General features: G+C 39.1%; 1 long non-coding RNA gene across 2 annotated transcripts; it reads left to right on the top strand.

The window, feature by feature from the left end:
* The first annotated feature begins 303 nt into the window (after positions 1-303).
* On the top strand, positions 304-14,657 carry LOC122465329. 2 transcript variants are annotated; one of them, XR_006290077.1, is made up of 4 exons: positions 304-471; positions 11,022-11,196; positions 12,299-12,434; positions 14,177-14,657. It is a non-coding gene; the product is annotated as an uncharacterized LOC122465329 (long non-coding RNA). The 2 variants fall into 2 exon arrangements; XR_006290078.1 differs by lacking the exon at positions 11,022-11,196.
* The last annotated feature ends 12,041 nt before the right edge of the window (positions 14,658-26,698 follow it).

Below are 26,698 nucleotides of genomic sequence, written 5' to 3'. Positions count from 1 at the left end.
TCCTGTTCTCTCAAATAGAATTTCCCAAACACTTCAATCCAAACACACTGGTTTAGATAAAACAATAAAACAAGTTTATTAACTACTGAAAGATAGATTTTAAGTGATTACAAGTAATGAGGCATTAAAGTCAGAATTGGTTACTGTGACGGGGCAGACTGGCCCGGCACTGATACCGCAGGAATTAACCCTTCCTTCCTGGCCAAGGAAGCCCCGCCCCAGAAGCCCTGCTGGGCATGCTCCAACTGGAGAATAAGTATAAAAGCCTGCAAAGGTGCTCAGTCTGGGCTGACCACCGGAGGAGGAGGTGGCACACTGCTAGCTCCTGAGGAGGGACAGCCAATGCTCCCGGGTCCAGGGGCCAGCCAAGCTGGGACGCACCTGGCATCCCAGACGGAGGTCTTGGCAGGAGGGGATGGACCAGAGGACCCCCTGCCCCCACCCCCTGGAGTGGAGAAGACGACATTGAGGGTAGGAAGTGACCCAGGGGCATTTTAGAGACAAGCAGTGTTAAAGCTGCACTGATGCTTGGCGTGTTGTGGGTGGATCCCCACCAAGCTAAGTGCCAGGGGAAACCCTGCCAATAGGAGAGCCCTGGGTTGGGACCCTATGGAGAGGGCGGGCATGGGTTCCCCTACCCCTCTGACCGTTGGGATACTCTTCCCTGCCTGAGGGCAAGTTATATGGACTCTGGCTGTTGAGCCACAATGCCCTGATACTTGGGGCGAGTTATATGGACTTTGGCCATTGGGCCACGATGCCCTGATACTTGGGGCGAGTTATATAGACTCTGGCCATTGGGCCACAATACCCTGATACTCGGGGTGAGTGACATGGACTCCAGCCATTGGGCCACACTGTCTATTTCTTTTATTACTTGCTCCATCTTACCAGGCTCATATAGTGGTGGTTGTATTTAGGCTTGTTTGCCAGCCTGAGATAGAATTTGGGGTTTGACATTTTGATACTCTTATATCTTATACTAATATGTGTAAAGAACAATGAACAAAGAGACTGTGTTGCATTTCCCACAGCCAGATGGGGCTTTTAGTACAATGGGAAAAGACAAGGGATACAGCTCAAGTGTTACTGGACATGGTGGGAATGTAAAATATGAGCACACACTTGAAGACTGCCTCAACTCCTTACCTCAAGGCAAGGTCAAGCAACCAGTTAGGAGTGGCAATGGGGGTTGGGGAGGGAGGCATTAGAAACACTAAAAATTGAAGAAAGGACTGGCCTTGGTCAGAGCACAACCTCACTCCTTACCCCTCCTATGGGGTACAAAAGAGGTGGGACGAAGACCCCAACTCAAAACCTCTCAAACAGAACATGATCATAAGTTGTAAGGGGTGTGACTAGGGGAATGCACTGCAGGTATATTTGGGCCTGCTAAGAGGAGGAGGTGGGAAGTGGGAATAGGGAATGGGGACACAGGCAAGGCTCTGAGGCGTCAGAGCTAGGAACGGAACACTGGGGAACAGAGCTTCTATGAAAATATGACATGCCAGGTAATACATAACAGTGAACTGATAAATTCATTTGAGGTTCTACGGGCAGCAGAGAAGGATACTGCATATCACCCAGGATCTTTTTACTGCTGGTGGACTGGGTAATCATTACCTGGTAATGGGACACCATGGAACAAGCAAGGGGCAAATAATGGATTTTCACAGAGAAGTTGCAGGATCTTGACTTTGCAGGCGACATCAGATTGCTCTCCCATAACCAGAAAGACATGCAAGCCAAAACAAATTATCTCCAGGTCTATGCACCATTAGCAGAGTTGAAAATCAACACTGAGAAAACTAAAATCATTATTATCAACACACCACATGAAATAACATTTTCTGGGACTGACATAGAAGGGGTCTGACATTTCACATATCTTGGCAGCACTGTAAGTACAAGAGGTGGAATTGACTAAGACGTTAAAGACAGAATAGCAAAAGTTAGACATGCCTTAGCAACTCTAAAGCTGATCTGGAGAAACAGAAATCTTGCCCTTCAAACTAAACTTTGAATATTTAACACCATTGTGAAGTCCATCTTACTATACGGTGCTGAAACTTTGAGACTTATTAAGACCTTATATCTAACTCCATATTTTCATAAACAGCTTCCTTAGTCAAATCCTTAATATCAGATGTCCATAAAAATCACAAATGCAGAACTCTGGAGGAGAACCAAACAAACTAATAGGAGAGGACATTACAGAACAGAAATAGAGATGTCTAGGACATACATAGAGAAAGATACAAATAACATAACAAGACAGGATAGGACAGGACCTACAGTAGAAGTAGAACTGAAAACTATCAGAATTACCTAGGAAGAAACTAGAACTGCAGCAGTGGACCAGCAAAGATGGAGGTAGTGATAGAAGATGGAAGGTATATTCTGCATGGCATAGAGAGGCATGAAAGAGATGGTTTTTATACTCATTAATGATTTCGCATATGTGATATCAGAGTCATTAAGGACCAAAATTTAGAATTATCATGGTCATATGTATGTTTCACATGGGATCTTGTCCTGTAAATTTAGTAATGCAAAATGTTATCCCACTATTTATCACAGTTATAGTTCTGTCTTGCAGTAAGTCAGGACCTAGGTGTGTTTTACTGTGTTGCCAAAAACAGAGCCCCTCTCTGTCCAAGCACAGTTTAGGGGCATGGTTAAAACATGTCTAAGTCCCAGCTATAGCACAAAACAGAATTATATTTCAATCAGGTCATGATAATACACTTGTAACTGACAAGTTGTATGTACTTGACATATACTTGTACACTCACAAAAGGCCTTGAAGAAACTAACATGTCATGGGTGCTCTCCAAAACATCATAGTCTTCCCTATTTCTTGAGGCCTTGGACCCTTGATTTGGAAAATTCCACTGGTCCTAATTTAATCTACAGCACACTGATTAGGCCATTTATATGCTAGAACCATAAAAGATGAAACAGAAGCTCAAAAAAGCAAACAAACAAGCCAAACAAACCACCAACCACTGAAGCATCTGCTGGAAATAATTTTTATGCAAAATACAGATACTCATTTTCAAATATAGCATTAGGCAAATTATCAAAAAATAATTTTAACAGTCTAATAAAACCAATCCTCTAAAATGAAAATCCCTTGAGGTTTTTGTTTCCACTAAAGAAATGCCTCACGACAGCACTGTCACTTCTTTGTAATGTGGTATCATTGTAACACATCTCTACAGTACATTACCCATTAGAATTACTGTAAGCTTTCAGACAATATCAGTGCCTGAAATCTTTGCTACTGGTAAGTAAAACCATAGGAAAGGGGACATGCAGGGAAGTGACATAACAATGTAAACTGTACCAAGGAGTCTAATCATCACAACATAACTTTCCAAAGAAACTATCAGAAGGAATTGAACCAATTCTAATAAATCAGTGTTCCGGATTTCAAACCCATAAACTGATGAATACTTAAAGTTACAGTGTCATTATTCTGAACACCAACAAATAATTAACTTATATCTTCCTTCCTTAGGATTCTTGTCCTTTTAACTATGATCCAGAGGGTAGCTTTTATGTTACCATTCACCATGTGAGATTCACCATGTGTGCTTCGTACATAATGGTTTTATATAAAGTTACTGATTTTTTAATGTATATTTCTCAGTAGGTAACTTCTTTCTTGCTTCTGTCCAAAATGTCACTGATTCAAGTTATATGCTAGGATACATATTGTTATCACAGTGGAATATAACTGGCTAGTACACAGTTAAAATACTATTATTCATATATGATGATAAACAAAAATCTCGTTTCTTTAGCTCTCTAATTTGTATCCATTTGAAAGCTGCTATTTTGTGTGTGTGTGTGTGTGTGTGTGTGTAACCCACACACCTTCTGGGTGTGGTGTTGTGTCCCATCTAGTGGCACTGAGACCACTTAGAGCGCGAAAGAGATGAACGTGTCTGCTCTACAGCCTTAGCTAACAGCCGGTTGGCTTTTGGCTCATGCACTAAGCTCCAGAGGTCCCCGATTTGATCCCGCCTGCCAACAACCGGGGCCTGTCAGTGTTACAAGTGCATGCGTGTGTGAGCCTTGGCCAAAAAGGACCACTGTTCCAAGGCTGCATGTAATCAGATATGGCCTGATTTTTAGAGGTGGTAGACATTTTTTTTTTATTGAAAAGTTTCAATATCTATATTTAGTTATTTCACTTTTTGGTAGAAAGAAAAAAATGTCTATAGCCATTTTTACAGAAATACAATAAAAATGTCACAAACATTGTGCTGAAGGAATGTGTAACAAACACCAAAGTGGGGGGGGGGGATGAAAAGATAGCTTTAAGCCATCTTTAGACTCCTCATACCCTTCATTCTCATCTGAGGGCTAATTGAGTTGATAAGTGTCATTGTGATAACCTGCACAAACCAAGAACCCCCACCCGCACAAACCAAGAACCCCCAACACTGGGGTGACTCACTTGTTGCATGTTTTGCTGGCATTGGAGCTGCTTTCATTGAGGAGTTGTGCAAAACTGCCCTAATGTAGGAAAGGACCTGCACCCTATTCTCTCTTAGTTTGCATTCTTGGAGTTTGTAAGATTCTCGTTATGACCAGGTTATTTTGTATGGATGCTAAAGTTAGAGGGAAAGCAAGCAGCTTTTATGTAGGAAACCTTATGCCATTTCTTTATATCTGCTGGGTAAGACTCTCAGATAAATATTTAAACAGTTCTAGCAAAGGAAGCAGATTGCCAGGATATAAGTAGCTGTGTTTAATAAGACACATTTAATATTGTATGCTGGCAAAACATTTTAAATTAAAACAAATATAATCTGGAGGAGTGTTTGAACAGTGGCTCTTTTACTTATACTATGTTTGCAGGTGGGTGGATTAAATAATTGTAGAAATTTCTGGCTGCATTAGACCTCTTACTATCTCTGTTAGTTTAGGGTCAAGTTTACTAAATTATTTAGCTCACTTCATAGATTCTGGCATTGCAGCAATGGCTATCAGAACAAAAATCAACACACCGGTAAACTAACAAGAATTGCAAACTAGGATATTAAGGAATGAGTAAGGAATGTGGAAATCTTTAGAGGAGTGGGACAAAGCTTTGGAAATTTTAATTTCCACAGATCTTCAACTTGGGTGCCTAAATAACTATGCAGAGAAGCCCACAGACATATACCAGTACATATTTACTTAGATATTGTTTTGCACTGCCATTAGACTACAAGGCTAGACCAAATGCATTGATTATAATTGTATGTAATGGCATTTCCATAGCACTCATCCCCATACTGTATGAGAATCCTTTAACATAATTGTACTTCTATGATGAACATATTGGGCTAAATGTACACTATTACATAAGAGCACATATCCCAGCAATTCTGGTAGAACCATCTGCACAAATACTGGCTGGAAGTTCATAGCAGTGTGCTGACCATAGTCTTAAAAAGAGTATGAGTTCGCTTGTTGTTTAGGACTGGGCTCACGCGGCAGCAGAAACTGTTCTCTTCAGTTACTAACTAGTTGATATTAATTTATAATTTGAGGGATTCTTGATGGGAATGAAACAAGATAATACCTGCTATTTTTGTCTAATGTTTGCAGTGTTGTAGATATGTTGGCTCCAGGATATTAGAGAGACAAGGAGGGTGAAGTAATATCTCTTATTGGACCAACGGCTCTTGGTGAAAGAGACAAGTTTTCAAACTTACATGAGAATGTTACAGAGAGTGCCACAGCTAAATACAAAGTAGAACAGATTGTTTAACATAAGAAGACAATACATATTGTAAGAGACTATTCAAAGTGAAGTTGCCAGATAACACCACTGCAATCATGGTCAATACTCATTCTCGAATGAGCCCTCACAGAAAAATAAGACAAAAATACCCTGTAATCTGAGCCCCACCACCCAAGGCTGAAGCTAAAGCCTGAGCCCCACTGCCCAGGGCTGAAACTGTAGCCTGAGCCCCACCGCCTGGAGCAGTGGGGCTTCGGCTTTGGCCCTGGGCCCCAGCAGGTCTAAGGCCAGCCCTTGCAACCCATTTTGGGATCCCAACCCGGTTTGAGAACTGCTGCACTACAGTATTTGTATGAGGTAAATTGAAAAATACTATTTCTTTTGGTTATCTTCTTTTTACAGTGCAAGTATTTGTAATAAAAAAATATAAAGTGAGTACTGTACACTTTGCATTCTGTGCTGTAATTGAAATCAATATTTGAAAATGTAGAAAAACATCTAAAATATTTATAATAAATTTAAATTGGTATCCTATTGTTTAAAAGTGCAATGAAAACTGTGATTAATCATAACTACTTTTTAAAAAATCCAGCTAATTTCTTTTGTGTTAATTGCTTGAGTTACCTGCGATTGACAGCCTTATTAACTACATAATCAGTGAAGCTCCTTTGCTTTGCCTAGAGATAGACTTCTATATACTTACTTATTTAGGGATTGATTTTTCCAAAATGACTGCTCAGCACCCTGAAAGTCAGGCTTATTTACATGCCTAAATATGAATGTAGAGGTACCCAAGACAGGCTGGTGAAAATTTTTTTCCATTGAAACTTCTGATTGTCAAGGAAAAATATCAAATGTGTATAGAAAATTTTGACTTTGTCTAAAAATTGAGCACCTGAAACTTCGACATTCAATTTTGAAATGATTAAACATTTTGCTTTGACATTTGAATTAAAACAAAATGTTTCAACATTCTCAAATCAAAACTATTCACTTTGTTTTGGTTCAACATTAAACCATGGCCTCCAATTTATTGCCCCCACTCTACACCTAGGTTTGAAAATGTTAATGTTTGACCCCTTTGAGTTAAGCATTTAGTCCAACTAGCGTCGTTTAAAATATTTTTGTAGCAATCTGCTGGCAGAAGTACACCATTATTTTAGCACTAAGTGCTATGGAATCTGATTTGTTTGGTATAGATAGGAAGCTTTTCTGAAATCAAGATTCATGTGGTGTGTTTTATCTCTGCTGCATTATTTCAGTACTATCAGGAATATTCATCGGGTATGATCCTCACTTAATTTATCCAATCAGTTTCCTACTGTATATGTGAGATCTGCATTTGTCATCTTCCAGTCCTTTGGTACCTGTTGTATCCTGAGTTCTTTCGCTGTTTATCTTTGCTACTTTCATGAGAATTCTTGGATTCATTGCCTATGGTTCTAGCTCCTCATGAACTTTTTATGATTCTAGCAGCTTATGTCCTTTAAGACTTTCGCATGATGCCAGAACTCTCATTCATTAGGAAAATGCATGCAGTTTTAAGCTTAAGTTGTTCTTCAGCTTCTTTTACAAATGAAGAGACAAATACAGTAATTTATTTTGCCCGTTTTTTCACTTACTGGCCAGAATACCCACAGGTGTAAATCAGTATAGCTCCGTTGAAACATTTTTAAAGAAAACAGCATTGAAGCATTTCTTTTGAGTGTGTGAGGAATACAGCGCACAGCGTTTATAAAAAGAAAAGGAGGACTTGTGGCACTTAGAGACTAACCAATTTATTTGAGCATAAGCTTTCGTGAGCTACAGCTCACTTCATTGGATGCATTCTGCTCAAATAAATTGGTTAGTCTCTAAGTGCCACAAGTCCTCCTTTTCTTTTTGCGAATGCAGACTAACACGGCTGTTACTCTGAAACCAGCATTTATAAACTTTTTAGGGGACAAAAATGGAGATTGCATTTTTGAGCCTATGAAGCATGAGAGTGCCTGTTCACTGTTACCAAAGATATCTCAGATACTACTGTGTGGGCTTGTCTTCACTACTGGGGTAAGTCGACATAAGTTACACTAATCCAGCTACATGAATAACATAGCTGGAGTCAACATAGCTTAGGTCAACTTACCCCAGTGTCTTCACTGCGCTGCATTGACAGATGTTCACCTCTCCGAGAAAAGTAAGGTAAGTCAATTGAGGGAGTACTGGGGTTGACCAGAGAGCTCTGCCATCGATTTAGTGGGTCTTCACTAGACCCACTAAATCAACACCTGCTGAATCGATTGCAGCAGCATCAATCTCCCCAGTAGTGAAGACAAGCCTTGTGATAACCCTCTGCAAATTCTTACTTTTTGGTGGTGGCCATTGTACTATGGCAGAATATATTTGATAAAGCAGCAGGGTCAGACAAGTTAGAAAAATACTATTCTGTTTTCTATGTAAACAACTCTGGTGGTATAAAAATTACCTGTTTAAAAGATTTCAACTAAATCTGAACACACACACACAGTTTCCACCTCAATACCCTTTTTCACATATCCTGGAAAAAGCACACTAATGCCACTTCCATTCCAAACCTAAAAGTCATGAATCTTATGTGTGTTTCCCTGTCATCAGTCTCTTGACCACCTAAAGCCTTTTATTTTGGCTGTAGCTATAGCAATTTGATTTGCAGGAACACAAGAAGAAATATTGAAAACCACACTTCCTGTACTCTCAATTGGGCAGAACAGACTGAAAAAAATTATGCTAAAATCTAAACAGCTGAGAAAACAAGGCAGACTCATCCCTTGGTAAAATCATATTTGTGTCCTTGGAAGAAGAGAACCATGGCTTAGCAGCTGCTGCTGGCTAAATATAATGCAAAGCATATGAATGGATTTCCTTACTGAATCCACATTTCTACCACCTTTATTCTGAATAATAGAGTGAACAGGCTTAAAAGTTCTACAGTTTAGTAAGGTGTGGGGTTTCCCCACCATTTTCAGCAATATTTTCTATTTAGAGAATGGGAAGTTCCACTAGCAATGGTAAACTTTTTCAAAATGGCACATTTTTAAAGATTATTGAATTTCCATTATTGTGTGGATAGTTACACAACTTGAATAAGAGTGACAATGCATAGTTAGTGGGGAAAAACAATATTAGTGGATATATTAGCTGACTTAAATTATGACATATTTTTTTTCTCCCTAAATGCAAACAACTTTGATTGACTTTGAGTGAAATTTAGGAAATAGATATCTATCTATCAAACACACACACATATAAGTGATGGGGCAACCGTTCAGACTGTTTGCTCCTTTTTAATCCTAAATACAGTGTTCTAATCTCATTGCAGTGATTTTAATGTGATGTCATTCCACCAAAGTCAATGTAATTACTTGCACAATCAGTCCCTGATGGAGACCTTTACAAGGTGTTGAACAGATATCAAGTATAAAGACAGTTCCTGTCCCAAATAAATTACTGTTTTTGTATATGACAAGATGCAACAAGTGGATGAAACAAATAAGATGGGGGAGAAAGAGATAGCAAAGAAATGAGCAAATTTAGCACAGTAAGCTCACCACCTGCCTGCTCAGGATCAACTGCCATAATTCTGTAGGCAGTACAACAAAGATGAATCAGAGATAAGAAGGAGGATAAGGTATATGGGCATAGTTTGGGTGGGGTATGGGAGACATTGCCTCTCAAACTGCAAGCCTCAGGCAGGTGTGAAATTTACCCTCCGTGTGCAGCCCCATTGGCCTGACTAGAGCTGCCCCCCATAAATATAGAAGTCAAACTACCCCTATGATAAGGTAGGGGTTTTATGGATTTTTTTCCAAGGAGTTTTCCCCATCCTAGTGGCAGAAATGGCCTTCTAATGTTACCATGATTGATAGCATTCCTAAGTATGTCAAGAAAAAGTCTAAATGCACTATCTACTTTCCCCTAGCTTTCTTTTTCCCCCACAGGGAGAAGAAACAGGTGGGAGGGAGTTTAAAAATGAAAGTTTTTTTTCCCTATCAAAATAAAGATTTCAATATTTATGCTTTTTTAAAAAAATTAAAGAGCATAATGACAAAATTTTTACTCAAAAGCCAAAAAAAATTCATGAAAAACTTTAAATGAATTTATTTATTTTTTCAAAATCCAACTCTGTTCAAAACTCTTTAAAAAGACGTGAGGCCCAGGGTGTGGTTAGCATGACCCTGTGTTGTACTGTGGAGAGGATTCTGCCTAAGGAAGGTTTCAGAGTAACAGCCATGTTAGTCTGTATCCGCAAAAAGAAAAGGAGTACTTGTGGCACCTTGGAGACTAACAAATTTATTTGAGCATAAGCTTTCATGAGCTACAGCTCACTTCATCGCTCACGAAAACTTATGCTCAAATAAATTTGTTAATCTCTAAGGTGCCACAAGTACTCCTTTTCTTTTTGCCTAAGGAAGGCAGATCATCTTTCCATTACCACCCTAGTTGGAGGTTATGCGGGTCTTGTTTCTGCCAGGAGTTTCATAGTGGTTGCAGCAGTGATGAATGCGAATGGCTGTCGTGAATAAGGTAGCCACCGGCCATTCTGGCTATGCCGTCTCACCACTTTTCAGGCTGTGCTGACCTTTTGTGGGCAGACTATCAGAGGGGAAGTTGTACTGACAGCCTTCATTCTTCCAGACTTTCCTCGTTTTGAGGCCCTGTCCCACGGGTTAATCCACCCCCTGATTTTATGGATAGTTTGGGGAATTTTGCCTGAGTACTAACTGCAATTTTAGGCCTCTGTGTTCTAGGAATATTGTAGGCTGGTAAGTCTGCTAAAGTAATCCAAATAATAAATTGTACCTGAGCTGGATGTTGAAGCAAGGATAATTAGACACTCAGCCTTTTGCTTTCAACAGTGGTTTGTTAAAGGGGAGTTTGAACTCAGTGAGTTAAATGGTTCTGTGATGCCATAATGTCTAGCATAGATTGACCCATACGATTGGGTCTTGCTTGTTTGGGTTTCAAGTGTCTCGGGAGATGGACTGGGTCTGGGCAACTGTTTTCATCTTTGATAGTATCTGAAAAATATTAATGACCCAGACATTTATTTGATATATTTAAATATGTTTATAGTTACTTGGGTCACATCCAGGATTCAGTAAAGATATGGCAAGCTTAATTAATTTCATATTGCCAGGTTTTCTCCTCTATGGATGCTAGACCTTGAGTATAGTGAATTGTATTATTCTTGGAACCCAGGAGTAGCCAGATATATAATATCTATTTGGTCATTTCTTTTGTCTTTTCTCTGTCCTCACAGGTAAAAGTGGAGGCAGGCTAAGTCTTCCAGAGGCATAAAGTCAAATCCAGTCACAGAGTAAATCCATTGATTTCAAAGGAGAGGTGCCCACTTACACTGGAGCTAGGTTTGGCCCGTAGTGTCCTTTGGAATATTAAGATGAGAAAAGTAGAATGGAATAGAGCTCTGTTTAGAGGTAACATGACTTATATAGTTGTAACTGTATATGTGTTACACCCAAATCTTCTGTAATACAAAACCATTGTCATCTCCTTCCTTCAACATGCTGTTCTCTTGTTGAGCTAGTTGAATAATAATCACAACTAGTTTTTTCTCCATCAATTATCAGATAATGTTTTCACAAATAATTTGTTTCTATTACTTAACCAAATCTATAGGTAGATGAACAACATTCATCAAATGAATTATTTCAATTTTTTCATCATAATTTTTTCAGAAATCCAGATCCTCAGCTGTTTTTAATCACCCTCGCTCTACTGAAGTCCATAAAGCTATGCCAATTAGAACTAGCTGAGGATCTTGTTGCTTGTTGCTATGGTATTCTAGTGTTTAATATAGGCTTTAATTTGGCCATTTTATTGTGCACAAAGCAGGATCACTGTAGTTTTTAACTTTTGTTAACATTTTAAATAAAGATGCTTACATAATCTTAACAAAGTCTTCATGCTATGCTGTCTATTTTAGTTAAAATAACTAACTAAAATCTTATCAGGTAAGACATCGATTGTTCAAGAAAGCCATTGTTTCTAGTTGTCTAAGCACCAAGCAAAGCATGATGGATAATGATGTACTAAATACACCTCTAACACCAATGCTTTTAAACTGATCCACAAATATAGAGTGTGAGTAGTAACTATTTAACTCAATATCTTAATTCCTGTCAACCCTTCCTTTGCAGCCACCAGGGCACTTGCCAGGTCCACATCCAAAAGAAATGTTTATAATCTTCTGGCCAAACTAAGATAGGAAAAGGTTATTGTGGAAAATACATAATTTTTTTCTGCCAGTTTTATTTCTACCATCAACTGTGAACCTAACTGAGAACCTAACCCAACTGAGACTGTGAACTCTGGTGATAAATGGTTTGCTGCCATTACTTTTGTCTTGTCTAAAGACAGCTACCTCTCAATTTCAACCAGACATTGAGTACAGCTCTTGACTGCATCAGTTGGATTTGAAGAAAGAAGCAGAGCTGTGATGTCATCAGCACACTGAATGCACCCAAGTTCTTATCTCTTTATTAACTCTTCTATTGTTCCCATACACACATTGAACAGGAAAGGTGATGCAGTGGAATGCAGTAGAACCCTATTACTGAGAAAGAAGAACTGTTGTCCAAAATCACTCCGAGTACTCTGTAAGAAAGGAAGAGAACCACCAAAGCAGCCCGTGCACATCTGCTAGAGGCAGCAGGTAAATCAAGAACATCTCATAATCTAAGGCAGCTAATATATCTAATATTAGCATGGACACCTGATCATTGTTCATCACCAGGAACAGATCATCTACAGATGTGAACTATGAAATTTCTGTACTAAGCTTTTGTCAGTACCCAGTCTGATAATCCACAAGGAGGTCTGAGCCATCTAGTCTCTGAGACCAGATTGTCTTTCCACTAATCTGAACCAAAAGAAAAATTAGATGAAGGCTGATAGTGGCCAGATCATCTACATCCAGTGCTAGCTTCTTGAGCAAAGGCCCTGCAAGAGCTTACATAAGAGGAGGCAGCAACCTTCCCTCCTTAAGGGAGGCACTGACAATCTTCATCAGTAGTGGTCTCTGTTCTCTTTTTCAGCTAACACAGGTCATGGGAGAAAGGCACATGTGGAATGAAGTTCCTCTAACAGTTTTATGTGCAGAGCTCCATCTTCACCTCAGGAACAATACAAGGGGATCAAGTGGGGGAAGATTGAGGTAGAGGGAGGCAGAATGTATTTGAGAGAAGGGAAAGAGATCCAAATTATTTAGAGGGAAGACCAGGAGTAATTTTTGGGGTGGGGAGGGGGTGAGAATTTTTTCTAATTCCCCACCCTATCCCCAAAACTTATTTTTGGCACCAGCTGCTACTGCCATCTAGTCCCTTTTCCATCTGGCCCAGTGTTTGCATAAACATTTCAGATACAAGATTAATTATTTTAATATTGTTGACAAATAAAAGCCCAGCTGGCAAAGAAACCAGAAACCAATTGTCCATATGCAATTGGAAAACTTGTTTCTTCTGTACTTTAGCTATTTATTTAGTTATTGGATTGACTGGCTGGTTTTTGTCCCTTGACTTCCAATACAGTGGTAAATTGTACCATTCCACTACAGACATTCATCAGTTCATTTTTCTAGCTGCTTGTAGAATTGGTTAGACATTTTTGGGGAACTATTATTTACTACAGTATATAAAGAACTCTACTTGGAGTTGGTGGATAACAGGGTTTTCTCTTACAGAGTATTTAAACAATGTGATACAATCTTTTTTTTGTGCACATTGTTGGAATCAACTATATACAATGTCCTTGCAAATCCATGTTTCTCATTCTGCACCAGGAAAAAGATTGCTAATGACTTCAGTGGGCTTTGGAACAGGCCCAATATGAATATAATGTTCAGCTGTTCACTGTTGTGTTGGAACAACATTTTCAGAATTTGTTTAACTTCCTTTGATAAATGATAATTTAGTCAATCTGGGTTGTTAGCTCTTTGAGGCAAGGTCTTGCCACTTTTGTTTGTCTGCAAACAAACAATGCAAACATATGGCTCCCCAGGTGTAAGTAATAAATAACTGCCCACCTCTTCACATATGGAATTTAGCATTTTTGCCACACATTTGAGTGCTTTTACTAGGAGTAGTAAACACTTCTCACAGATTAGCTATGAAAGCCCATGTTTTCCTATTTTTACATCACTCACATTTTCTAAGTGTATAGATTTCTTTTTTCATTTTTATGGGACTGTAGAGCTCAAGGGCTTGGTAAGGAGCTATGGAACCTTTCAGCTGAAGGTTCAAATCCAGTTACCATTTAAAATGCTTGTATTTGATTATGAAATGACTTGGTGGCCTCAGTCTAGTTCATATTGGCAGTATCTACAGAGAAGCCAGGAACTGAATAATTAGTTTGGCTGGGTACTAGCTCTATAAAAATCTTTTCCTTTTCTCTTTCCAGGCAAGTGGAACTTAGCCTCCCTCTACTATGTACACAAGTAACCCCTGAGAGACAGAGTTGAAACCTGAGAAAAATGCCTGCATCAGCAAGTTGCTGCTGTCTATGGACAGTGTCGTATTAGAGTTGTATGCAATTTTGACTTTCAAAGGGAGCTGGAGACAAAACTTCCTTAGGCACTTACAAAAACTCTCACCCGTGGTCCATAGAATCAGATAGAGGATCTAGCAAATCAAGTTAGATGTAACACATCCTTTGGGCTTCAACTCTTAAACATCACAAAAGAATAACTTTCTTTCTTCAGAAAAGTTATCATCGTCCAAGATCTGGCAAGCAGTCCTCTGGTGCCATTGAATCGTTGACTGTCCAGTGTGAATCAAAAAATAAAGGTGCTGATATCTGTCATTTTTTCAATATAAAAATTTCAAAATGGAGTAGACAAAGGAAGAAGCAATTCTCATCAGCAGTAATGTTGTATTTTTTCAGAAGCAAGCAAGAAGTAGTAATATAATAATGTCAATCAACATGTGATAATAGATTTTGTCAAACTAACTTGCTATCTTTTTTGATGAGATAACAAATTTGGTTGATAAAGATAATTGTGGGATGTAATATACTTAGAATTCTGTAAAGCCTTTGACTTGGTACAACATGATATTTTGATTAAAAAAACCCCTAGAATGGTATAACATCCACATGGTGCAGATTAAGTGGATTAAAGGCTGGCTAACTGACAGGTCTCAGTGTTGTTAGAAATGAGGAATCATCATCAAATGGGTGTTTTTCTAGTGAGGTCACACAGGATTGGTACTTGGCTCTATGTGATTTAATATTTTTATTGATGACTTGAAAGAGAAGATAAAATCACTACTGACAAAGTTTTCAGTTAACACAAAAGTTAGAGGAGTGGTAAATAATGAAGAGGTCTCGTCACTGATCCAGAGTGATCTGGATAGCTTGGAAAGCTGAACCCAGCAAACAAAATGTATTTTAATATGGCTAAATGCAAATGTATAATTTAGGAACAAAGAATGTAGGCCCTACTTATAGGATGGAGGATTCTATCCTGGGAAGTGGTAACTCTGAAGAAGGTTTGGGGGTCATGGTGGTTAATCAGCTGAACTTGAGCTGGCCAAAAGGGCTAATACAACTCTTGGCTGACAGGGAAACCTTGAGTAGTAGTAGTAGTGAGGTTATTTTACCCCGGCATTTGACACTGGTGCAACTATTGATGGAATATCATCTCTAGTTCTGGTGTCTACAATTCAAGAAGGATGTTTATAAAGTGGAAAAGGTTCAGAGAAGAACCATGAGAATGATTAAAGGATTGGAAAAACAGGAAATAGTGGTAGATTGAGCTTCTTTAATCTATTTAGCTTAACAAAGATGGTTAAGGGGTGACTTCGGTTCAGCCTATAAGTATCTACATGGGGAATATTTAATAATGGGATCTTCAGGCTAGGAGAGAAAGGTATTACACAATCCAATGCCTGCAAACTGAAGCTATACCAATTGAGACTGGAAATAAGTCATAACATTTTAACAGTGAGAGTAATTAACCATTGGAACAACTTGTCAATGGTTGTGGTGGATTTTCCATCACAGACCATTTTTAAATTGAGATTACATCTTTTTCTAAAGCTATGCGCTAGGAATTATTTTGGGGAAGTTCTATGGCCTGTGTTATACAGGTGGTCAGATGAGATAATCACAGTGGTCCCTGATGGCTAGGGAATCTACAAAGTTAGTAGGATTAAACTGGATTCTTTATCCAAGGTAACTCAAAGAGTAACAGTTCCCCACCATATTGTCCGTTCCTCCTCTCTCCTCATCTAAGCTGTCTCTAGTGTTTGAAGTATCTACTGCATTGCTTTATATACACAGCATTTCTAGATTTACTCTTGTAAGTTTTGACAGAGTCAAATTTCATATTCTTTAACGATAATAACTCCAATTACATATTCATTTGGAAGCATGTTCCATTTAAACCCCAGTAGCCCTTTGCGTAGCTTAGATACCATTTAGCGGCTGTCTTATTTAGGACATACTCTGTTGGCCTAGGACAGAGGTCGCCTTGCAATTCTGACAGTGGGAATTATGTCCCATGCCACTAAGAAGTCAAAAGGCATTTTAAGAATGCTTCTTTCAACATCCTTTTTAAAAACATTTTTAAAACTCCAGTAGATAAATTATTTGTGACATATTTCATTCCCTTCCTAACAAAATACTTGTTAGTTTATTAAATATCCTTTTTTTCCTTCTTCCCCCAAGTCAAATATTTTCCACGTATCCATTACAAGCATCATCTCTTGGGATTCAACACCAACCTACCTTGTGTTTCGGAGAACCTATATGTTATAGTGCTAGGAATGGTAGAAACACTCTTGGCAGGCACGAAGTCTCATTAATGAGAGATTACCAGGTGTTCATAAAAGATATTTTCCTTGTGGGACAAAGAGAAAATGAGAAAAATCAGTTTTCTTTGAAATGGCAACAGGTTCATTGTTTCCTTAATATGAATTTGGAGTGTAGCAAAGCTCAGTTCCACAGTTCTTCCTGTGAACAACAGGAGGCCATTTTCTGGCAAGGAAGAGAATCCTCTTTTGGGAAACAGGGCCTAGTTATTTTGTGATGCCTGTTTAAAATAAATAAAGTCTCTCCATAAAGGCTTGCACTCCTTCGGGCCACTTAGTAAAAACAAGGTTCACAATACAATATAGGAAACAAAATTACATATTATTGCAGTACTCTTTCTGGGAGTTTTCTCCACATACCAACAGTCACCTTCTTAGGAGATTGCCCTCATTATATGAACTTTTGAATATTGGGTGCAGCTGTCCTGCCATCTGTCTTTGTGCTTCTGAGGGAAGTCTTCTGGGCCTGGTGTACCAATTCTCAGACAGATGTTACCACATTTTGTTATGGAAACCAGAAATTGATGAACCACGACACAAGGACACGTTTTTGTGTCTCAAAGGGTCTATACCATAGGTCAAAGGAAGACTGTTCCATTCAACAGCGTTGCACAAGGAAAAATATTTCCCAGACTGATTCTAAATTAGAAAGGAGAAAGATCCCAAATAGCCAAAGATTTGAAGACCTACATGGAATCTATGAATTGTCTCCATCATAACTCATTCTTTAGGTCCTTACGTTTTCTGTAAACAGAAACCTTATCTATGGCGGGAAAGAAAGTTTTGTGGCAATTCATTTTAAACAACTCAGAGTAAAGCTAGAAAACCACAATGTGGTTTTCTCACTAATATATGTTACACATAAATCCAGCTCTTTCCAGCTGTGTAAATGATGGTGGAATAAAGTCACGTACCGTAGTTGAGTACGATTGTTTTTATATTTTAATAGTTTTTACTCTTTTTCTTACAAATAACTAGGCTTGGAAGGATTAGATTTTTGTCAGTAAAATACATTACTTATCTAAAAATGGAATCAGGGAATCTTCAGCTTGATAAAGTGTTCTCAGAACCTTGATTTTCTGCTACACTTGGATAGACCTGAAATCAGCCTACTTTCTTGCCTTGTTAAATTCAGAATGTAGCCAATTTAAATTAACCTGAACTATCATGCTAGTAGATAAGAAAAATTCTGAGTGTATTATTTAATGGTTCTCTTGTTTTGATTAACAATATAAAATATTGATAAACATGTGGTATCCCTTGACCTTTTCTATATTCTTCCCATACTTACCAATCTAGCTGTGGAAAGAACTATATCAATTTCACTTAAAAAGACTAAAGAAGGAACAGCTATATTTTGTTATTGAATGTGTGCTCATACTCACAACGAAATATAAATTCCTGTAATGAGTTGTCTCTGATCATTATCATTTATATAGTCATTGCCTTTTGACACTGTCAATAAATACCACAGTTCACCAAGACACCAGAAACAGTACAGTTGTTTGCCTTCCAATAACAGTTGACAGAGTAGCAGCCATGTTAGTCTGTATTCGCAAAAAGAAAAGGAGTACTTGTGGCACCTTAGAGACTAACCAATTTATCTGAGCATAAGCTTTCGTGAGCGTAAGCTTATGCTCAAATTGGTTAGTCTCTAAGGTGCCACAAGTACTCCTTTTCTTTTTGCGAATAACAGTTGAGTTATTTAGGTAAATAGTCCATTATCATATTTTCCCTTTTAAATTTTCTTTCTATAACTGACACTACCAGTGTCTCCCTGTGTTGGAAAGTTATTATTATCACTAACCTGCTGCAAAATGCTTCAGTTAGGGGAAAGCAGCCTGCTTTCTGCACCTGTGGCTGAGCTTCTCCAAACCCATGCGGGTCACATAGAATCATAGAATCATAGAATATCAGGGTTGGAAGGGACCTCAGGAGGTCATCTAGTCCAACCCCCTGTTCAAAGCAGGACCAATCCCCAATCAAATCATCCCAGCCAGGGCTTTGTCAAGCCTGACCTTAAAAACTTCTAAGGAAGGAGATTCTACCACCTCCCTAGGTAACGGATTCCAGTGTTTCACCACCCTCCTAGTGAAAAAGTTTTTCCTAATATCCAACCTAAACCTGCCCCACTGCAACTTGAGACCATTACTCCTTGTCCTGTCCTCTTCTACCACTAAGAATAGTCTAGAACCATCCTCTTTGGAACTACCTCTCAGGTAGTTGAAAGCAGCTATCAAATCCCCCCTCATTCTTCTCTTCTGCAGACTAACAATCCCAGTTCCCTCAGCCTCTCCTCATAAGTCATGTGTTCCAGACCCCTAATCATTTTTGTTGCCCTTCGCTGGACTCTCTCCAATTTATCCACATCCTTCTTGTAGTGTGGGGCCCAAAACTGGACACAGTACTCCAGATGAGGCCTCACTAATGTTGAATAGAGGGGAATGATCACGTCCCTCGATCTGCTCGCTATGCCCCTACTTATACATCCCAAAATGCCATTGGCCTTCTTGGCAACAAGGGCACACTGCTGACTCATATCCAGCTTCTTGTCCACTGTAACCCCTAGGTCCTTTTCTGCAGAACTGCTGCCTAGCCATTCGGTCCCTAGTCTGTGGCTGTGCATTGGGTTCTTCCATCCTAAGTGCAGGACCCTGCACTTATCCTTATTGAACCTCATCAGATTTCTTTTGGCCCAATCCTCCAATTTGTCTAGGTCCCTCTGTATCCTATCCCTGCCCTCCAGCGTATCTACCACTCCTCCCAGTTTCGTATCATCCGCAAATTTGCTGAGAGTGCAATCCACACCATCCTCCAGATCATTTATGAAGATATTGAACAAAACCGGCCCCAGGACTGACCCCTGGGGCACTCCACTTGACACCGGCTGCCAACTAGACATGGAGCCATTGATCACTACCCGTTGAGCCCGACAATCTAGCAAACTTTCTACCCACCTTATAGTGCATTCATCCAGCCCATACTTCTTTAACTTGCTGACAAGAATACATATCCTTTTGTAAAGCAGCTACCCTAACTACTCACTCTCAATGGAGTCTACTCAATGGAGTTCAGTTACAGGGAGTCTATTGAGCATACCCAGAACAGCCACACCCAATTCCAGAAACTTCTGGGCATGGAATGCTAATTGTGCATGATCCAGATAGGGTGACCAGATGTCCCAACTTTATAGGGACAGTTCCAATATTTGGGAATTCTTTTTATATGGGCTCCTATTACCCCCCAGTCCCTGTCCCGATTTTTCATACTTGCTATCTGGTCACCCTAGATACAGACAACTCAATTCATTCCTCCCCCACTTCTCCACTCTAAATCTCTTAAAGAGATATCTCCTTATTAAGCGTGTGGGTTACAAAAGGAATGGATCTTCCTGCTTCAATATTTTCTTGGTAGTTTGTACAGCCCTCTCAGCCTTTCCCATTTGTTTATGGGTAATTCAGGCTGCTAGTGATCTATTCATATCTTATTTTGTTTGGAATTACTTAAACTCAGCTATGGTGAATTGTGGTCTGTTGCCTGTCAATACTTGTTTTGGAATACCAAAATGGGTAAATGTGCTCTTTAATTTCTCAATAACACTGACATATTGTATCTTTCAAATATATTATTTTAATATATCTAGAAAAATAAATCACCACAACTAGGTAATGATATCTTCTGAATTTGAATAAATCTGTTGCTAGCTTCTTCCAGGGTCTGTATGGTACAGGTGCTGTTATTAGAGATGTTTTCTATTGTGTTGGTCTGTTAGTTTTGCAATGTTTGCATGAAGAAACTTTATTCTTTATTACGGATTCCAGGCCACCACACTGACTGATTGGCTCACTCATGCCATTTAGCTAGTCCTTGATGTCCTTCATGGATTAGGTCTAAATCTTTTCCTTTCAAAGTGCTTGGGATGACAATACAATAATCTTTAATCATTAGTCCATTGCCTGTGTACAGCAAAGTCATATCTTGCCACGGCCATAGTATTCTTTAGATACTTGAGCCATCCTGCCTGAACATAAGCAACTTCAAGAAGTTTCTAGTTATCTGCTAGATTTGTTTTCTGTGATAGGTATAGTCTCCTACCTGACATTGTCCTGTAAACTTCTACAGCATCCACGTGAGCCTTTATATCTTCCTTTAGCCAACAGGTGTTTGAGTCTGGTCCTGGACTCCATGATAGGGTGTCTGGTATTACCAATTTTTTTTTACCAGGAATATATCCAGCAATTGAGTTAAATTGTATTAGCCTAATCAAAAGACATGGATATTTCAGCCGTGCTTGATCCATGTTTTTTCCGTTGATGAGAGATACAAGAGGCTTATAGTCAGTTATTGGTTTAGAGGAACCCAACCCACACAGATATCTGAATAAGTTTTTGCATACCATACTTGCCAGGCACTCCTTTTCAATCTATGCATATTGTTTCTACTTCTGTAACTGTACGAGAGCAGAATGCAACTGGCTTCCACTCAGAACAATGTAACTGTAAAAATACACAACCAAGACCATAGCTACTGGCATCAGCACTGACCATTGTGAGTTTATTTACATCATAGAACTTTAAAATTGGAGTAGAGGAGATAATTTATTTTACACTTTTGAAGGTGGTCTCCTGATTGGCCTCCTTTAGTCAGGATGTATTGGACCTTAATAGTTCATTCTTTGGTTTCATCACTGTAGAGAGGTCTTGCAGGTATCGTCCAAGATAATTTACCATCCCCAGTATACATTTCAGTTCTGGTACATTTGTTGGTGTATTCAATTCTCTAATTGTTTTTACTTTCTTAGGACTAGGACTAATTCCATCTTTGTTTATTATCTGTCCCAAAAATTCAATTTGGTGTTAGCAGAAAACACACTTTTCTTTATTTAACTTGAGACCAGACTCACTAATTAAGCTTAGAACTTCACTGAAAGTTTGTCATGTTCTTCCATTGATGACCTGTATACTAAAAAATCAATCTGTAAAAACAACAATCCCATTTAGGTTCTTTAGCAGCTCTGCTGCCTTTCTTGGGAAAAATTCATTGGTAATCATTGGTAATCAAGAAAGGTAATCTTTGAAAGCAAAATCTCCCAAAGACTGTAATGAATAAAGTCAGTTTAGCACTGTCATAAAAATAAAGGGAAGGGTAAAACCCCTTTAAAATCCCTCCTGGCCAGAGGAAAAATCCTCTCACCTGTAAAGGGTTAAGAAGCTAAAGGTAACCTCACTGGCACCTGACCAAAATGACCAATGAGGAGACAAGATACTTTCAAAACCTGGGAGGAGGAAGAAAAACAAAGGGTCTGTGTCTGTCTGTGTGATGCTTTTGCCGGAGACAGAACAGGAATGGAGTCTTAGAACTTAGTAAGTAATCTAGCTAGGTATGTGTTAGATTATGATTTCTTTATATGGCTGAGAAAATAGCTGTGCTGAATAGAATGAATATTCCTGTCTGCGTGTCTTTTTTGTAACTTAAGGTTTTGCCTAGAGGGATTCTCTATGTTTTGAATCTAATTACCCTGTAAGGTATTCACCATTCTGATTTTACAGAGGTGATTCTTTTTTTTACTTCTATTAAAAGTCTTCTTGTAAGGAAACTGAATGCTTTTTCATTGTTCTAAGATCCAAAGGTTTGGGTCTGTGGTCACCTATGCAAATTGGTGAGGATTTTTACCAAACCTTCCCCAGGAAGTGGGGTGCAAGGGGTGGGAGGATTTTGGGGGGAAAGACGTGTCCAAACTCCGTTTTTTCAGGAACCCATATAAAGTTTGGTGGTGGCAGTGGAAATCCAAGGGCAAAGGGTAAAATAATTTGTACCTTGGGGAAGTTTTAACCTAAGCTGGTAAAAGTAAGCTTAGGAGGTTTTCATGCAGGTCCCCACATCTGTACCCTAGAGTTCAGAGTGGGGAAGGAACCTTGACAAGCACTCTTTGGCTAAAGGGATTTGCAAAAAATCACTTGATGCATCTAGCTTGGAGAATATAGTAGCTCCTAACACTTTAGGGAGGAAATCCTCTCGTGTTGGGAAGATATATTTTTCTCTCACTACTGCTTCATTAAGTCTTTTAAAATCCACAGATTCCTATTTTCACATTTTTCTTTGTAACAGACACTATCAGTGTGCACCGTGGAGTTGGCATTCTTTTCCACTCCCCTTAACTCAGTTTCTACTTTACGAAGTAAAGGTATAGGAATTCTGTGGGGTGTATGTTCTGTGGGGTGTATGGTTCAGCATTGTCTCTTAAGATTATTTCTACTGGATCTCCTTTCAAAAGTCCACTAGCACCAAATATTCCTTCAACTTCTTCCATCTTTTTCACTAGATCTATTATGACAACCACACTACGACAGAGGAGATTGACAGCCTCTGCTCCTCTAACCACATACACATTAAAATTAAAGCTTTTGTCTTTGTTGTTCCAAGGTTGTTTCCTTGGAAAATTGTCCAATGCAGTTCAAAATATTGCCAGGACTATTTAGGACAGTATCTACTGTTTCAGCTCCAGGAGGGGCTGGAGGTAAGTAAAAGTCCCTTCTGATATGACTGTTACATCTACACCTGAATCTATTTTAAAATTAACAGTTTTTCCACAGATACAATTCCACTCTCCAGGCTGGGCCATTATACATGATTGATCCCACAAAAATGGCTCTAGATGCTCAGTGGGCACTTCCCATTCTGCCATTGTGTAGCAGACAGTGGCAAAATGTCCAATTTTTTGCTGTACTTTAGCTGGCATTTGACTCCTTTAGCTGGGCAATCACTTCTTTAACTGTGATTTATCCCACAACTTGTGCATCTAGTCTGAGAAGTGTTGTATTTTGCCTGGGGCTTACCCCATATTGCCTTTGAGGATTTATTACAGGGGTTTTTTTTATTGTTGTTTTTGATGGGGTTTTTTTTGTTTGTTTTTTGTTTTGTTTTGTTTTGTTTTTGCAGCTGTGCTATCTCTAACATGATTCTAAGTCACTTTTTTCTAGGTTTCTTTCTGGTGACCACTGGTCTCTCTATTTTGATTTTGATCCTCTCCAGTTATCTTGCTATTTCTATCGATTTGTGAAGGATTTAATCTCTCTTCACTTACAGTTTCTCTGACAGTCCACTGTCTAAAATACCAGTCACTACTCTGTCTCTAATGTCCTCTTCCTTTATGCCTTCAAAATAAGTTTTCTGCAATGTCATCTTATGAAAGATTCCGCAGACACCACAGCGTAGGGTGACCAGATAGCAAGTGTGAAAAATCAGGACAGGGGTTCAGGGGTAATAGGTGCCTATATAAGACAAAGCCTCAAATATCAGGACTGTCCCTATAAAAATCAGGACATCCAATCACCCATGCATAAACCAAGTTATGCTGAGGTATAAAAAGTTCATCAACCGTAGCCAGTACCACCCCATAATTGTTCTTGGGGGCTCTCGTCTCTAAAGACAAAGGATTTAAAGATATGTTCAGCTTTCCTGCCCATGGCATAGAGTAGGGAAGTAACCTGCACCTCCCCACACTCCTCATGGAGTTTAATTGTGATGTGAAAACGTGCAAACAGCTCCTTCCAATCAGGCCAGTCTGATGCTCTGCCGAAGTTAAAGCTCTCTGGGGCATGAAACGGTCACATTTTGATGATATTCTGCAGTTTTATTGTTTTTCTGATGTCACCATCTCAGGTTAGTCAAACTGCGACAGAGGTAAGATAGACACTAGTAACAACAACTTTATTGTAAACAAAAGAACACAGACTATCTCCAGCACTCGGTAAAGAAGAGCTCCAGTATTTTTCATACAGCACTACCTAGTGATTAAACATTCTAATGCAGTTTAAGCTTTCCATCACACTGTTCCTCACTAGAAAGGTATGCTACCACTAATAAAGGAGGGAATGTACTCTTGTATTTTCAGCTGGGGGACTCATGGGGTGCAATCCTGGCCTAGGTGAAGTCAGTGGCAACTTTCATCCCATGGCCGCTAGTGACAACTCTGTCTCTCACTCCTTATGTAATGTTTAGTATGTCACCAATTTGTAAACTAGTTACTAAATTCTTACCTATGTTACATGAGGGATATGAAGCTTACTTACATTTTGAGTTGCTCTGGTAAAGATGTTAAATCCAAATTGTTATTGTTAATATCAATATTTTATTAAAATAAGTTGGCATTTTATTATGAGTTACAAAACAGGTCCTAATGCTGACAAAGAGAATAGGGTGATGGATGAAGTAGTCTTGGTGGATCAGGAACAAAATAAATTGAGTTTTGATGCTGTCTCCAAACATTTCTTGGGTGCACCTGTAAAAATTGTATGCTTTATGAAATATATCTAATATCCTGAATCAATTGTGCCAAATCAAATTAGATCTTAAAACACAACTTGCCGTACATCCAACATGTATTTCTGTAACATATTAGCTTGGAAAACATACAGGAATTGGTCATTTATTACACTGACAAAAGCCTTTTACTGATGCCAGGAATAACTATGTTTTCAGAAGGAAGAAACAGGAATGTTTTGTTTTATAAATAATAGATAAAGGGGGGAGGGGAAAGAGAAGAACCATACATAATCCAGCAATATTCTCCCTAGGGAAAGATAAAACCCTATAAGCCTAATTTGTGTACAAAGATCCATTAGCCAGGAAGTTAGTAAGCCAGACTCTGTCCTATGACTCTGAAGGGAATATGTTAATGCGGGGGGTTTGGTGCCTCCAATAAGGAACTGCGGAAGGAAGGAAGAAACTCCAGTGTTTCATTATTTCTCATTAGTAGTATAGTCTAAAAAGGCTGTGTCTAGGAACACACATTTTACAATACTAGAGTATAAGGTGGAAGAATACTGTGTGCGCTTTGGTAATACTGAAGTCATTCAAGAAGTTATATTATGATTGTCTTAGCACCTTCATTCTAGACTTTAGGCCTGATTCCCAATTGCCTTGCACAAGTGTAAATGAATACACCAGGTGAAAGGAGGATGAGGCCTAGAACAACCTTAAGGCTAGACTGTCACTTGGACTACACGCCTGTATGAGTTATCTGATCCTTAGGTCCAGGCATGCCACAGTTAGTGGGCATTGTGCCCACCTTGGAGCAGCTAGGTGGAGAATAGATGGAGCCAGCATGGGTGTGTTATTTGCTGTTGGGCAATTATTACCCCATGAAGAGCAAGGGGAAGGAATTGTGTCTTTCTAAAGCAAAAAGCCTCTTCTGATGGTGCTGCTTACACATTCTAACCTTCATTTTGGACAAGACACAGAAAGTGAGAGTAACAAAAGTAGTAGGCGAAGGATCACAATGCAACAGTAACAAGAGCATGTGGTTACACTGATTTGCTATATATGCAGGTTTTGTTGGAGAGATTTGTGTTTTGTTGTATGTGCATGACTTGAAGGGTCATTATTTGTGAGACTATAAATGTTTATACAGTTGCGCACAAGACAAACGTGAACTCAAACATGGAAGCACACAAAGACCTGATCTGGTTCTCATTGGAGTCAGTGGGAATTCTTTCATTTACATTAATGGTAACTGGGTCATACACACACCTATCAGTATGCCTAAGAGATGTCTGGTCAATTGGTTTCCTCTTCCCTTTCCCTGAGTGAGGTGTGGAACTAGGGTGATAGCAGTGTGCCCAGGAGAGAAAAGTGGGAGTGGTGTGGCGAGACATGATGAAGAGGAGGTAGAAGAAGATGGATGAAAGAATTAGGAGTTAAGGCAACATTTTAAATTCTGTGGAACAAACCTATAGGCCACAGTTTCCTTTGCTTTCATGTTGGGATTTTCAAAAGTGCCTAAGGGAATTAAGAGCAAAAGTCCCATAAAAAAAATCAGTGGGACGTATGCTACTAGCTCCCTTAGACACTTTTGAAAAATCCCACTCACCCTATATGTAACAATACTGCTTGAGGCTTAATTAAATGTTTGTCAAGGGCTTTGGAACCCTCACCTAGAAGTTGCAGGCTGCATATTTTCTTATAAAAATTTCCAAGTGCAGTCCTTCCGAAAATGCAGTCACAATCACAATGGTACACAACAGGCCTGAATCAACTCTCACTCCAGCCAGTTCAGGATGGATCAGTCCCTAAATGGACAATTGGTATGTCTGTTGGGGAAACAACAGTA

This window comes from Chelonia mydas, chromosome 3, assembly GCF_015237465.2.
Source record: "Chelonia mydas isolate rCheMyd1 chromosome 3, rCheMyd1.pri.v2, whole genome shotgun sequence".
NCBI lineage: Eukaryota > Metazoa > Chordata > Testudines > Cheloniidae > Chelonia > Chelonia mydas.
This window is presented reverse-complemented; position numbering and strand designations above follow the sequence as displayed.